At 37.0% G+C, this 14,946-nt stretch overlaps 1 protein-coding gene and 1 pseudogene across 4 annotated transcripts in view; both read right to left on the bottom strand.

The window, feature by feature from the left end:
* Positions 1 to 8,038, bottom strand: part of LOC145510929 (Fanconi anemia group M protein pseudogene) — a 38,654-nt pseudogene extending 30,616 nt beyond the window's left edge. The window contains exon 1 of the transcript XR_014057298.1: positions 7,955 to 8,038. The product of XR_014057298.1 is annotated as a Fanconi anemia group M protein pseudogene (transcript). The remainder of the gene's footprint in view (positions 1 to 7,954) is intronic.
* Positions 1 to 14,946, bottom strand: part of PPP2R2B (protein phosphatase 2 regulatory subunit Bbeta) — a 764,919-nt gene that overhangs the window by 592,509 nt on the left and 157,464 nt on the right. For all 3 annotated transcript variants that reach the window (XM_081505075.1, XM_081505076.1, XM_081505041.1), the window contains one exon: positions 7,955 to 8,039. The gene's annotated coding sequence lies outside the window, so the exon portion shown is untranslated. The remainder of the gene's footprint in view (positions 1 to 7,954; positions 8,040 to 14,946) is intronic.

Consider the following 14,946-nt stretch of genomic DNA (forward strand, 5'->3'; position numbering starts at 1 on the left):
AAAATTTTTTTAAAGGGGAATATCAAATAACTTGTAGCCACAATCATTTTCTATTGTTTTATGAACACATTCCTATCATTTCAACAATTTTTGCCTTTCTGGATGCATTTCTCTCTATCTAGAATATCCTTTACATCTTCTTTGTCTTTCTACCAAACTCCCCTCTCCCAAGACATACCTCACTGCAAAGCTTATACTTTCCTCTCTCCTTTGGGCCATATGCTGAGGACATAACCCCTATAATAAAGCATTTTTTCTGATGTGCTGTAACTCTTTACCTCTGTCTCCATCAATAGCCTTTGCTCCTTCAAGGCAGGGACAAAAGTCTTATTTGCCTCTATGCTTCACATACTGTCTCTCATAGGGCTTCAGGACATGTTTGCCTAAAGACAGAATTAGATTATAGAGCCAGAGAGCTTTTCAAGTGTTAAAGTGCTATTCAAACAAAGGCTGTTATTATTTACAAGATAAGTGAACCTTTTATTAAGGAAAATGTAATAGCTTCTAGTGATAGTTTTCTGCCTGACAAATTCTAAATGGGTAACACATTTGACTGTTAAAAGAAAAAAACTATTAAAATTTTTTATTCTTTCTTTCTCCAGCTTAAGTACTAGTGATATCTAGTTGCTTGTCTTTTATTATTTGGATCACTGTTCTCCAGATTTTATCAACAAGTCCCCTTTCCAGGGACCTGTTTAATCAGGCCAACCCTTCTCTACATCATTCATATCATCTAATTTTCCTGACCCACTACTTATTTTCTTTAAGTAGTCTTTTATTTATTCAGTATATATTTTCTAAGTACCTGAGGATCTACTATGTATGACACATTATGATGGACTCCAGGGGTTCAGTGAAAAACAAATTACAATTCCTCCAACAAGAACCTACCTCAGTGCCTAATGGAGAAAGAAAATGTCAACAGAAAGTGGTGGATGTTAAGCCCGAGGCCTGCAGAGAGGAGGATGGGGGTGGGTATTTAATCCTGTCTAGGGTAGATAAGAAAGACTCTAGGAGGAAACAGCAATACATCTACAAAAAGGGGTAATAGTTAGACTCATAAAGAAGGTGACATCTGAGTGAGAAAGAACTCCCAGGGTCACGGTACAAAGATAGAAAAGATGTGTGGAAGACTAATGAGTAGTTTCACATTCTGGCTATAAATTATGAGACAGAAAAAGGCAGATTTCTGGTTTCTAGCTAATGCAGTTGTGAAAACTGTCTTGAATTTCAAGCTTTAGAGTCTCTGGAAACCTTGGACTAACTTGGAATCTAGTTAATTAGCCAAAGAGTTCAGGAAACAATTGTAGAAGATCAAACTCAGGGGAATTTTAAAAATTATTATGGAGCCATTTATTCAAGCCAAGTGGAATCTACTGCTAAAAAAAAAAAAAAAAATCTAGTCCAAGCTCTACATTTTACCGCTTGGGAGACTTTGAGAACAATTTATTCACTGATCCTCAAGACCATGGAATCAAACAAGACTACATGATATTTCTGCCTATCTCAGAAAGGTGCTGGGAAAATCATAATGATGGTATAAGCAGAGCTCCTTTTGTGGACAGTGGTAACTTTTAATTAGCTAACTTTCTGTGCCATTGTCAATCCCAAAGAAAGGCAATATGAAAGAATGTTCCAACTACCGCACAATTGCACTCATCTCACGTCCTGGCAAAGTAATGCTCAAAATTCTCCAACTCAGGCTTCAACAGTATGTGAACGTGAACTTCCAGATGTTCAAGCTGGATTTAGAAAAGGCAGAGGAACCAGAGATCAAATTGCCAACATCTGCTGGATCACTGAAAAAGCAAGAGAGTTCCAGAAAAATATCTACTTCTGCTTTATTGACTACGCCAAAGCCTTTGACTGTGTGGATCACAACAAAGTGTGGAAAATTCTGAAAGAGATGGGAATGCCAGACCACCTTACCTGCCTCCTGAAACATCTGTATGCAGGTCAGGAAGCAACAGTCAGAACTGTATATGGAAAAACAGACTGGTTCCAAATTGGGAAAGGAGTATGTCAAGGCTGTATATTGTCACCCTGCTTATTTAACTTATATGCAGAGTACATCATGAGAAATGCTGGACTGGATGAAGCACAAGCTGGAATCAAGATTGGTGGGAGAAGTGTCAATAACCTCAGATATGCAGATGACACCACCCTTATGGCAGGAAGCAAAGAAGAATTAAAGAGTCTCTTGATGAAAGTGAAAGAAGAAAGTGAAAAAGCTGGCTTAAAACTCAACATTCAGAAAACTAAGATCATGGCATCTGGTTCCATCACTTCATGGCAAATAGATGGGGAAACAGTGGAAACAGTGAAAGACTTTATTTTGGGGGGCTCCAAGATCACTGCAGATGGTGACTGCGGCCATGAAATTAAAAGACGGTTGCTCCTTGGAAGAAAAGTTATGACCAAGCTAGACAGCATATTAAAAAGCAGAGACATTACTTTGCCAACAAATGTCCGTCTAGTTTTTCTAGTAGTCATGTATGGATGTGAGAGTTGAGCTGAGCACTAAGAATTGATGCTTTTGAACTGTGGTGTTGGAGAAGACTCTTGAGAGTCCCTTGGACTTCAACGAGATCCAACCAGTCCATCCTAAAGGAAACCAGTCCTGAATATTCATTGGAAGGACTGATGCTAAAGCTGAAACTCCAATACTTTGGCAACCTGATGTGAAGAACTGACTCATATGAAAAGACCCTGATGCTGGGAAAGATTGAGGGCAGGAGGAGAAGTGGACAACAGAGGATAAGATGGTTCGATGGCATCATCAACTCAATGGACATGAGTTTGAGTAAGCTCTGGGAGTTGGTGATGGACAGGGAGGCCTGGTGTGCTGCAGTCTATGGGGTCACAAAGAGTCGGACGTGACTGAGTGACTGAACTGACTGACTGACTGATTGCTAAAAGAACACTTCTTTTTTCTTCCTTACTTCACTTCATGTTACCTCGGTCTGACCAATCAGAATACTATTCGGCCATGTCCATATCAAACAATGCAGGACTAAGCACATGTCCCATTTTGGTTCATGGATGACCAAGTAGTTCCACCTGGTTCAATCAGATAAATCGTATGATTCATAGGAAACGTGAAAAAGAGAAGCTTTCTTTCCAGTGGAGCTGTTAAGTCAGTATAGGTCAAATAAGAAAACACTACAGGTCAATAACAAGTAAAGAAATGCCTAAGAAAGATGACCATAGAGGGAAACAGAGCAGAGACAAGAGACAGGTAAAACTGACGGTAAGAATGCCTGGTTACAAATGCCTTTAAAATAAAAATATATCTTGCAGTTGATAATTTCAACTTTTTAAGTGAATTTTACTTTTGTTTCTATACCTTGCAACAACACAGAGTCCACTTTTCATGGTTTCAGTTACCTGCAGTTAACCAAGATCTAACACTATTAAATGGAAAATTCTAGGAACAAAAAATTCATAAATTTTAAATTGTGCACCATTCTAAGAAGTGTGATGAAATCTCACACCATCCTGCTATATCTCACCTGGGACATGAATTATGTCTCTGTCCAGGATATCCCACCCGTTAGTCATTTAGTAGCCATTTGGTTATCAGACGGCTATGGTGTCCCAGTGCTTTTGTTCAAGTAATTCTTGTTTTACTTAATAATGTTCCCAAAGCCCAATAGTAATGATGTTGGGGATTCAGATATGCTAAAGAGAATCTGTAAAGTGCTTCCTTTAAATGAAAAGGTGAAAATTCTTGACTTAAGGAAAAAAATGATACGATGCCGTTACTAACATCTATAGTAAGAAAACTTCTTCTATCCACAAAATTGCGAAGAAAGAAAAAGAAGTCCATGCTGGTTTTGCTTTTACAACCCAACCTGCAGAAGTTACAGTCCCTGTGCATCGTAAGTATTTAATTAAGATGGAAAATACATTAAGTTTATACAATAAGATATTTTGAGAGAGCAAGAGAGAGACCACATTCCAATAACTTTTTTTTTACAGTGTATTGTTGTAATTGTTCTATTTTATGATTTGTTATTATTTATCTCTTATTGTGTCTAATTTATAAATTAAACTTTTTCATAGCTATCTATATATAGGAAAAACACAATGTATATAGGGTTTGGTACTATTCACAGTTTCACACATTCACTGTGTATCTTAGAATGTATCCCCTGTGTATAAGGGGGGACTACTGTATACAAGGTTGTATCATCTGAGATACAAATAGCTTTATTTCTTCCTTTCCAATCTCAGTGTCTCTATTTATTTTTCTTGCCTTATTGTTTTGGGTAGAATCCCCAGTACAATGTTGGGTAGAAGTATGAGAACTGTCATTCTTTCATTGTTCCTGATCTTAGGAGGAGAGAAATAAGTCTTTCACCATTAAGCATGAGGGTAGCTGTGAGTTTTTTGTAGACATCTTTTATCAGAATGAGGAAGTTCTATTTTATTCCTTGTTCGTTGAGCTTCTTTTATTTATTATAAGAAGATATTGGATTTTTGCAAATGTTTTTCTGTGTTTATTGGACAAGATGTATTTTTGCGATAAGTATTGACTTCAAAGAAAAAGAAAAAATATTTGGGTATGTAAGCAAAAAAGACAAAGTCACTATAAGAAAAAAAATCAAATCATCATCAGAAGTATCAACATCAATGCTTTATACCAGAAGACAATGGAGTAACATATTTAAGACACTAAATTAAAGCAAATGTGAGCTAAATATTTTATATCCAGTCAAACAACTTTCAAACATAGAGGCAGAAAACAACCAAAACATAAGAATTCAGACAATAATGTTACCATGAGCCCACATAGCCTATACCTAGATTTAAAACATAAACTTTAAAAATCATAACAAGTCAATTTTAAATAAATTTTAGAAGCCCATATTTTTAGGAAAAATACCTTACCAAACTAACATGAAAGGCAACAGAAAATGAGAAGAGACTTTACTCATTAAAGAAATTACGGCAATAGTTAAAAACTTATCCCAACAGAGAAACATCAGGTTTCCAAAAAATAGGAAAAAATAAAACATTTCCAAACTCATTTCATGAAACTAGGATAAAGTTGAGGACCGTGAGAACAAGGAAAATTAACAATTAGGTGAATTTATGAAAATAAATGCAAATATCCTAAGAATATATTAGCACTACATAACCGCAGCACTATGTAAAATTATTGTCTTATTGTGACCAAGTTATGTTTTTTCCAGTAATATAGAAATAGTTTAATAGTACAAAATTAATATACTTCATAATATTAAGAGACTGAAAGAGAACAACATAGTTCATCTCAATAGATGGAGCAAAACCAGGCATTCAATAAAATTTTATCAACACTCACTAACAATAAAGCAATTAGCTTAGAAAAAATAGAAGGAATTGTCTTACTTTGTTTAAGAAAATGTCTCTAAATCTACTTTCATAGTACTTCATATTAAAGGGAAGAAATAAAACCTTCATTATTTAGCTATGATATGGTTATCTACATTAAAAATAAAAGATAATACACGAACCCATTTTGTTAACTAGTAAGTGTTCAATTGCATTATTATTATTATTTTATTCTCATTTAACTACAAATAAAAATTAGCAAATGAATTTTTAGCAGCACATTGTACTATGTTAGAAATAGATTTAACAAAAGATATGCAATGTTTCTACACAAAAATCAGAAAACTTCATTTTTAAATAAAATAAATTTAGATAAATGAAGAAATAATTGAGAATTAACATAGTAAAGATAACAATTCTTCCAAAATAAATTTATAAATTCATGCCACTCAAAATACTAATACATTTTTCATGGAATGTAACAAGTCAATTTTAAAATTTATGTGTAATGCAAAGGTCCAGTAATAGCTCAGAGAACTTAACAGAAAATTAGAGTTGAAGATTTTTACCACCAGATATCAAATACATTATAAAGCTATTGTAATATGGTAACATCACATTGCTAGATTTAGATAAATTAACCAATGGAACAAAACAGAGAGCTCAGAACCAGATCCATGCATATGCAGGAGGCATCTAAGTCAGAGAAGATGCTGATGATTACAGCACAGATGACAAGCTGTCTACAAATGGTGCTGGGACATATATGGGGGATAAAAACTTACTGCATACTAAACCAGAAATCAACTTTCTGTGTGGTAGGGATCTAAAAGTGAAAAGCAAAATCCTTAAAACCTGGAGAATACTCAAATCAGCTTTCTGACACAGAAAGTGTTCTTTAAGCAAACACAAAAAGCATAAATAAAAATTAACAAATTCAACTCTATTAAAAGCTTCTGTTCATCAAAAGACATCAAAAACATATGCGACACATATCAGAAACTAAAGATTTTGTTAATATGATAAAAGATTAGCATGTGTGTATATATGCGTGTGTGTGCATGTGTATCCACTCCAACAGACACGTATTTTCTACACACCTATAAAATAAGTAATAAATTTAAAATACTGATAAAGCATGTGAAACCAATGTTATAAAAGAAACTCAAACAGATTAAAAAAGCAGATGAAATCTGTTCACTCTCATGCACAATCATAAAAGCAATCATTAAAAGCACAATGGAAAACCATTTCACACCTGTGTGATAGGCAAAAATATTTAAAGACTTGAGGAAGGTTTGAAGAAATGGAATGTTTAATATGTTGATGGGTATGAACTGATACAACCCCTTTGGGAACATTTGACAACATCTAACTAATTTGAGGATATTCATACCCTTCAATTCCCTTTCTAGGTATATAGATCTGCATTCGTACCCATGAACATGCATAACCATGCCCATTATCTGATGAGTGGACAAATAACTTGTGTCATATTTATAAAATGGAATATGATACAAATAAAAATGACCAGAGCTACAGGTATCAACTTAGATGAATCTGAAACATAAAAAATCACACAGAGGAAGTATAAAAGGCAATTTACAGAAAAATTACTATCTGACACCACTTAGATGAAAATCTGAACTACATGAAACAGTACTAAAAATATTAAAGCTACATAAATGTACCATAAAAGAACATACAGTTTATGAAAATGATAAACACCAAAGTTCAATGCACAGTTACCTTTGCCAGTGTGGTAAGAGATTCAGCTGACTTGTTTGCGATTTATTTTTTAAGTGTTTAGAGGTACTTAGTATTTGTTCTGCTACTCTCTACATCTTTTCGTGTGTCCAAAATATTTCATAAGAATTAAAAATTTTTAAAGAGAGAAAAATATCATGATCACGACAGATGTTTTGATTAGAGGGAAACAGAGTGAAATATACATAAACACCCACAATATGCACCAAACACCCACAATATGCACCATAGATTTACAAAAAAAGGGCATGAAAACATAAATTCAAAGTAATGTCAAGAATCCACAGCACTTGCTGGATTACGGTTGTTTTTAATTTAGTTGTGTTTCCTACTTCATTATTTTCTAGTGAGCATAACTGGCTCTTAACAACTCTATTAAAATTAATTAATAAACATGCTTAATGTCACAGTTATAATAAATTGTAATCAATACACTTGTGCTAAAATGTCAAACATAATCAGAAAAATGCTTCACAACTACACTTCTCCATAAAGTATTTTGACTTAGTTGAGAAAATAACTCTTGAAGAGAGGACAATACCCTATTTCTCTGTAAGTTTCTGGATTAAAAACAGATGTCAGAAAGTGAAACAGGCTTATATATGAAGCATTAAAATATTGCACTTGACTTGCAGTGCTCTCTGACATTTTACACACATGGTCGGTCTCCACTCTGCCTTTTCAGTTCTAGGGGAAGAGTTAATGCCTTTCACCGAAGTGTGAAATCGCTGTCAAGCATGCCTTTTTCACATCCAATGTCCTACTTCTTTTTCACACAAGGACAAGACGGCACTACAGTCTTCCCTCGAATCTGGGAAATGGATATAACTGAAGCACGATTTGCGCTGGGGCTTTGTTTTTAACTCACCTCCTCAGTGAAGATGCCTTGTCTCCTCAGAGCAGAAGCTGGGTGTGGGTGTGCAGGGCTCCCACATCTTTCTACCCAGCCCATCCTGTGATAAAGCAGAAATAATAAAAATGCTGAATGCATCCATGCACCAACTGACTCCTACCAAAGAAATGAAGGTATATCCCAAGTCATGTAAAGGAAAGGGTTCTGGAGCTATAGGATCAGTTGTTGGTCTGGTTGGTCATATTACAGATGGAGGCCAGGACCCTCAGATAATCCACACCACCTGTATTGAGGGTCCTAGCTAACGCATGGTCAAAATATCACACCCAAATCTGATTTGATGCTCACTTGGTGCTCAATACTGTGTTAAATGCTTTATAGTTATCATTTCAATTCATCTTCCTGGAAACTCTATTAGTAAGATTCTATCTTATCAGCCCATGTTGTAGATCCAGAAACTGAAAGTCAGAGAGAAGTAAATGACTTGCCAAGGTCCTGAAACTAGTAGATGATGGAGTTGGGATTGGAACCAGATAGTCTATCTCATATGTGAACCTTTAACCTCTCAACACCTGTCCTCAGAACCATTCAGAGAACCATGCTTCACCTACATCATCTCTTTTAATTCTCCTCCTATAGTCATTAGTGGTGGATATTTTAATCCCTGTTTACTGTTGAAATAACTGAGTCTCTGAGAGATCTAAGAACCTGCCCAAACAACCAGAGGTCTCCTACTTCAAAATCCAAGCACTGATCACTAGGTCACACTCTCTCACAGATTCACAACCAAGACTCGGTCTCTCTTCCAAGTCCTTCCTTCCTCGGTTTCTCCATCTGCAGAAGAAAGGGAATCCATTGCCTAACTTGAAAATCTTAATGGCTTTTACAGAGATCAAAGGAGATTCAGTGTAAAAGAATTTTGAAAAGTATAAGGACTCAAATTTGCACCCATATTTCAGCTAAGTTTCTTTATCAAGCATAAACTATTAGAAAATACCATATCTCTCCCATTAGTGTTTAGAATGCTGTGAGTAGTAACACATTCCCTCTTCTCTGTTCATAGCAGAACTCATGAGATTATTCCATTATCTAGCCTTTTCCTAGAAGGTCCTGCACTTTGAAGCTAAGATGACTATCTCCAGGTTCCAGGGTGGACTCTGATAGCCCAAAGTCAATCAAAATCATCTCAGTCCCCTGGACATAGTGATTCTTTCTGTTAACTTTGGCTTAAGGCAAGCAGCACATTCATTCCTCTGACTAGGGGACTTAAATATATGTGGGCTGATGAATGTGTCCTGATGACATTGTAGCCAGATGAGAAGTGGGAAACCAGGGTAGCCATTGTCTACCACAGTACTAACATCATCACAAGTGGAAATGAGACAGGCCTGGGACCTGGGACTCTCTCCTGCAACTCTGCAAAGCTTGCACCTGGACACACCTCTCCTCAAGCAATGAAATACAAAGAAATTGTATCACAGCCACTACAGAAGACGGTATGGAGATTCCTTAAAAAACTAGAAATAAAACCATAATATGACCAGCAATCCCACTCCCAGGCATATACCCTGGGGAAAACAAAATTGAAAAAGACATACGTATCCCATTGTTTGTTGCAGGACTATTTACAACAGCTAGAACATGGAAGCAACCTAGCTGTCCATCACCAGATGAATAGGTGCAGAAATTGTGGTACATATAAACAATGGAATATTACTCAGCCATAAAAAGGAATACATTTGAGTCAGTTCTGATGAGGTATGAACCTAGAACCTATTATACAGAGTGAAGTGAGCCAGAGAAAGATAAACATCATGTTCTAATGCACATATACAGACTCTAGAAAAATGGTACTGAAGAATTTATTGCTGAAGGGCAGCAGTGGAGAAACAGACATAGAGAATAGACTTATGGACATGGGGAGAGGGGAGGAGAGGGTGAGATGTATGGAAAGAGTAACATGGAAACTTACATTACCATATGTAAAACAGATAACCAACAGGAATTTTCTGTATGGCTCAGGAAACTCAAACAGGGGCTCTGTATCAACCTAGAGGGATGGGATGAGGAGGGAGATGGGAGGGAGGTTCAAAAGGGAGGGGATATATGTATACATACGGCTGATTCATGCTGAGGTTTGACAGAAAACAACAAAATTCTGTGAAGCAATTATCCTTCAATAAAAAAATAAATTAAAAAGAAAAAAATTGCAAAGAAACTGTATTAGATAAAAAAAAAACAACTGTGTGAATGAATAGTTGGGGGCAAATTCTGGATACAAAGACAAAAAAACCCAACTGCCATCAGGAGCAAAAAATACTTTCTATACCCTTCTCATAGGTAAGTATTTTTAGGACAACTTCATTCAAATTAGCATATATAGTCTCCAATTCATCCTTACTATAGAAGTCACGAGTATTATTTCATCCAACTAATTAGTTTCAAAAAGCAATCTCCCCCCTCCCTTCTTTCAGCCCCCATTACTGTCTCATTTTTCTAAAGCACTAACATTTTATGGCTTTTGTGGGCAGTGGTGGGGTACGGAGGCGTTTCCTAGCATAGGTAATGAGATCCTAGTTGTATTTCCACTCAGAAAAGGCATGGACTGCAGGTGAATAACTAACATGTATTTCATGATTGAACATTTATTAAGCATAATTTCCTCCCATCGATTTGTTCTAAATTTCATCTTGCTCTGTGAATTTCAAGTATCCTTTCTTTCACTGGGAAGCGCCACTGTGGAAGTCTCTATTTTTTCCTTGTAAAATAAAAAATGTGATGAAAATCAAATAATGTGCTTTTTAGTATGAAAATGTTATTGTCAAAGAACTGTGCACTCACCAAGGAAAGACATTTTTTCCATCTCCTTAAAAGAGGAGTTTTGAGATGAAGAAAATAAAACAGGTGTGTTTCCTCCACTCCAGAACTGGCCCTCACATAGTACTCAGATTTCCCTTTTGTGGCTCTTTCCAATTTTGTTTTTCCACCTGGCCTATTAACCTTACTTGTAACCGGGAAAAAGCTAATTTCCATTAACTAGCTCCTAGCAAATTGTCTCCTTAAATGCTCTTAAATCCACCCCTTCTTTTATCCATCACAACACCTGCTACTCCATTTCAAAGCCCCTCCGCTCTCACCTAGATTACTCAACAGCCTTCACAGCATTTTCTACTCCATCCTATTTCTCCCTCTTACAGTGTCTATGCCTTATTCCTGCTGGAAATATCTTTCCAAAAGGCAAATCTGATGTAAAATTCCTGTGTGAAACCTCTCAACAGCTGTCTTATTGTCCAGATAAAATTCTAACTTCATGGTCTGGTGTCAAGCCCCTTGAGGGTCTGGTGCTAATGTGTGACAGCCATGTGCCTGGCCACTCTGGTGATGTGTGTCTGCTGCACCGCAATTTGTTCATTGCAGTCACTGTAATGGCTCTCTGACAAAATAGAGTAGGGCTGAATTTTGAAAGTAAAGCTTTTTAATAAAATAAGTTCTTTTTCCTATATGTTTTTCTGAAAGTTTTTCTTTTCACAGGTTTTTAAGTCCTTAGCCTTGATTTTCGTGTAAAGTAGGAATCTGTCATTATTGTCTTTCATATGAGCAAACTAGTTGAATCAACAGCATTCAACCAACTAATATCCTTAAAGTGGACATTTTCAATTTGGGAATTTTTAAAAGAGATCTTAGGTTTTTTGAGGTTAGGCAAGCAACAGCTCATTAAAATTTGACCCCAGCCAGTTTTTCAGTGTAGGATGGATTTCTTAAACAAAATACAAAGAGCACAATTGATAGATTTAGCACATTAAACTTCATCAGCAGGCACTATGAACAAAATGAGAAGATCACCTATAGACTTAAAATACACATTCATCACACATATATTTAACAAAGGTCTAATATAAATAGTAGGTAAAGAACTCAAGTTAATTTTTAAAAAGAGCAAAACAACAACAAAAACAACAACAGAGAAATGGGCTAAAGTTTTTCACAAGTTTTAAGAGACCACTCACAAAAGTGTCAACCTAGCAACCTGCTTAAAAATGCTAAATTTTCTAAGTCGTTAGGATATACAGAATAAAAACACAAGAAAATGTTCTATATGCTTAGAAGCTTAAGAGGGTATATTTCATGTCATATATTTTTACTAAAATTAACAACAAACAATGGAAAGTAGCAAAAAAGAAAGGCAAATAATGGAAGTCTGTGGAGACGGAATGCTGGTGAGAAGGTACAGGTAGAGCTATTTTGGTACAATAGACCTTTGTTGCACTTAATGGATCATTGCTGGGGGCCTGAAGTTGTGGGACTATGGATCTGGCTTAGGGTCTTGAACCTGGAGCAAGATCTGTTTACAGAATGAGCAACACAGGAGATGAAAAAGCCTGCAATAAAAAGTGCATGCTCAGTCTTTTCAGTCGTGTCAAATCCTGTGCGGCCCTATAGCTGTAGCCCGTCAGGCTCCTCTGTCCATGGAATTCTCCAGGCAAGATACTGGAGTGGGCTGCCATTTCCTCCCCCAGGGGATCTTCCTGACCCAGGGATCAAACCAGCACCTCTAATGTCTCCTGCTTTGGCAGGCAGGCTCTTTACCACTAGTGCCACCTGGGAGGGTCCAGTGCAAAGAGTGTCCAGAAGAGCATGAATCCACAGAGCTCTACAGAGGGCCAGGACCAGATGTAGGCCAAGAGTTCTAAACAGCTAGACAGACGGACAGAGCTGAGGTTTCCCAAGCCATTGCTTGACCTCAGGAAACATAAGAGCAGGCTCCACTCTGACCCTGGGAAACTCTGTAACACCCATGAGGCAAGTGGGGTTGATGAGAATTGTAGGGAGCCCCAATAATTACAGATTGCATTTTTCATCAACCTGTTAGGGTGGGAACTCAGTTCTACTGAATTCTATTTATTAATAACAATGACAACAAATGGGACACTTTTCACATATCCTTGTTTGCACTGTGCCAAAAAAGACTCATAGAACCTTCTACATTAGAAATTGTAGAATGTAAGAACTGGTGTGGTGAAGAATACACCTGCCAATGCAGGAGAAGCAGGTTCGATCCCAGTGTTAGGAAGATTCCCCTGGAGGAAGAAATGGCAACCTGCTTCAGTATTCTTGCCTGAAAAATCCCGTGGACAGAAGAGCCTGGCGGACTACAGTCCATGGGGTCACAGAAGAGTCAGACACGACAGAGTACTTTCTGACTGACTGATACAAATGAATCTGATCCAGGAAGCTATGTGATTCCAAAAATCACAAATGCAGGACCACAAGAAGCACCCAGGTATTTCATCCAGCACTGTTTCCACCCAGGGTGCTTAGCAGAAAGGAACAATGTTCTAAAAATTAAGGGCACCTCCAAATATTTTAAAATGAAAAATGCAACAACGCAAAAAGACAGCAATAGAAATGAACGTGGAGCCCGCTTGTCTTCCAAAGCAAACTCTGCCTCATACTGCCCTCTGGTGGATTGGAATAAAAATGCCTCCAGTCAATCCTGTTATTCTATTAACAAATTAAAAGTGAGCTTGACTGTCAGATTAAATATAAGAAATGAGAAAAAAAAAATTTCTGTTAAAATTCCAGTCCTCTCTGGGCAGCTGTATATCTATAAACCCTTTGACTGTATGACTATTATCCTAAGGAAAATGGTTATTAATGTAGACAATTATATATACACACACACACACACACATATATAAAACCAAAGCACTCTGCCTGCTATTGCCCTGAAACTAACACAATATTTTAAGTCAGTTATACTTTCAATAATAGTAACAATAGGACCTCCCTTATAGTGTGTTGTAATTTTCTCCTACGTGAGAGTCCTTAGAAAAGTGTTGGATACCTAAGAGCTCAATATAGAATTTACTCTTCTTATTGTTGATTTTATTATCATTTGGATACATTTTCAAAGAATAAATTTGTAAGCACATGAATAGAATATTGATAATTAGAAAAATTATCAAGGAATTGCCTTAGAATGGTTTGATTATGTGCATTGCTTTGAATGTTCTTTGACATCTGTAAGCTGATTAAATTACCTTAACCTTGGTTTTCTGTATGTATACCTTAACATTCATTTCCCAATTATAAAAACACCTTAAATATCCCTCTCACCAGTGATTTTAATGCTATCCTTTTTCACTAAGAAATAAAGCAGATGAGTCACTTGCTTTAAAATGTATGTGTAGAGAGAGAATGCCTAATTCTCTTTCCTGAGAAGACCCTCAGGAACATCAGAGTTTATGCTGTAGGATGTGTCACGTGGGAGATGTTCTAAGTCTTTACCTTCTTGTGAGTCAGCAGTCTAAAAGTCAACCCACATTAACATAATTGTGATTTCTTACTTCTCCTGATCTGGGGGTCAGTTCTGACCCACTCCTCAGATAACCTTGTTCCCAGGGCCGGGCCCATCTCTCCACGTGGTCACACATCCTCCAGCAGGTGCGCTGGGCTTGTCACATGGTGGCAAAGGTTTCCTAACAGCCAGCAAGGGCAAACCCCAAGACATAAGCACACCCTGCCAATGCCCATTTGCCAAAGCAAGTCACAGAGCCAAGCCCAGGTCCAGGTTTCCAAGGCAGAGAGGGAAAGTGGCAAAGTTATTCAGTAAGTCCCCTACATACGAATGAGTTCTGTCCTGAGAGCATGTTTGTAAGTCCAATTTGTTCATAAGTTCAACAAAGTTAGCCTAGGTACCCAACTAACACAATCAGCAGTATAGTACTGTACTGTAATAAGTTTATAATACTTTTCACACAAATAATACATTAAAAAAACACAAAAAATAAAGCAAACAATCTTACAGTACAGTTCCGTGAAAAGTACAGTAGTACAACAGCTGGCATAGAGGGATTGGCATGGAGTGAACAGGCAAGAAGAGTTACTGACTGGAGGGCGGAGAGAGGTGGGCGATGGCAGAGCTGAAGGATAGTCAGAAATAGCAGATGGAGAGCAATCTGCAATGTCACACACATCTGGTGTTGATGGCACAGGTTCTGGTTCCT

This window comes from Giraffa tippelskirchi, chromosome 6 (genome assembly GCF_054371585.1).
Source record: "Giraffa tippelskirchi isolate mGirTip1 chromosome 6, T2T-mGirTip1v1.2.pri, whole genome shotgun sequence".
Taxonomy (NCBI): domain Eukaryota; kingdom Metazoa; phylum Chordata; class Mammalia; order Artiodactyla; family Giraffidae; genus Giraffa; species Giraffa tippelskirchi.